This window comes from Mus caroli, chromosome 11 (assembly GCF_900094665.2).
Source record: "Mus caroli chromosome 11, CAROLI_EIJ_v1.1, whole genome shotgun sequence".
In the NCBI taxonomy this organism is placed as follows: domain Eukaryota; kingdom Metazoa; phylum Chordata; class Mammalia; order Rodentia; family Muridae; genus Mus; species Mus caroli.
In genome coordinates this window covers 72681190-72682684 of record NC_034580.1, presented here as the reverse complement: position 1 = coordinate 72682684, position 1495 = coordinate 72681190, and positions in this window count along the sequence as shown.

The window sequence follows — 1495 nt, the reverse complement described above, 5'->3', positions numbered from 1 at the left end:
TTCGAGACAGGGTTTCTCTGTATAGCCCTGGCTGTCCTGGAACTCACTCTGTAGACCAGGCTGGCCTCGAACTCAGAAATCTGCCTGCCTCTGCCTCCCTAGTGCTGGGATTAAAGGAGTGCGCCACCACGCCCGGCTCCCCTACTTTCAAGGATAAACAAGATGCCAGGATTTCTCCCTGAATGGTTGTTCTGGATAGTTCTATGCCAACTTGACACAAGCTAGAGTCATCTGAAAGGAGGGAATCTCAATTGAGAAAATGCCTCCATAAGATCCAGCTGTGGGGATCTAATTAATTTTCTTAATTAATGATTGACGACGGATGGTAGTCAGCCCATTATGGGTGGTGCCATCCATGGGCTGGAGGTCCTGAGTTCAATAAGAAAACAAGGTGAGCAAGCCAGTAAGAAGCACTCTTCCATGGCCTCTGCATCAGCTCCTGCCTCCAAGATTTTGCCCTGTTTGAGTTCCTGTCCTGACTTCCTTCAGTGATGGACTTCAATGTGGAAGTATAAGCCAAATAAACCTTTGCCTCCCCAACTTGGTTTTGGTCATGGTGTTTCATCGCAGCCATAGAAACCCTGACTATGATAATGGTGATGCCTGGTCACAGCTGGGTCCCTTCTTATACTGTGGGCTGGGAGCCTGGAGAACAACACCCTGAGGGCCTGACTTGCCTCGGGCACTGACCAGAATGGAGACGGCTGAAGCCTAGTCCTTACTCAGAGTGCAGCAGGAGAGGGTAGACAAAGTTCAATCATGCTTTCAGTTGGCACAGGCTACAAAGGATGCTGGCAGTAAAGAAGTAACTTGGTGGGGGCTGGAGAGATGGCTCAGTAGTGAGTATATGTACTCATATACATAAAATAAATAAATAAATCTTAAACAAACAAACAAACAAACAAAAAACTAGCCTGGTAGCTGTGGTTGTCCAGAGGACCAGATGTAATAGAAAGAAAGAACACACACACACATACACACTTTATTATACTAGCTTCCAGGCTTTGGTCCAAAGAGACCAACAATGGCTATCTACAATGGAAGGTCCAAGAATCCAGTATGTTGTTATACTGAGATGCCAAAGCTTTTAAGTTCAGACTCCATTTTAGAGAACCTGACCTAAGTTTGAACTCGGGTAGACTGATAGACTGGTTTTTCCAAGTTGCCCCCAACAAAATCTGAGCCTAGCTTCAGTCTCTAGGCTAATCCCCCAACAAGACCAAAGTTTCCAGGTTACACCCTCAACAAGACCAGTGTCTCCAGGTTATTCCCCCAACAAACCTGCATCCCCCCCCCGCAGGTTACAAGCCCACCCCCTGCCTAATGACCACCAATGCAGAGGGGAGCAGAAGTTAAGTTTATGATATGACTCCCAGCACCAGCCAATTATGTTAAAGGCCACAGTGGCTTTCCAATGAGATGCTTGCACACATACTCCCTGCTTGCTGCTTACTACCAAGCCTTGCCCTGATAGGCATTCGGAACTCCTCCACCA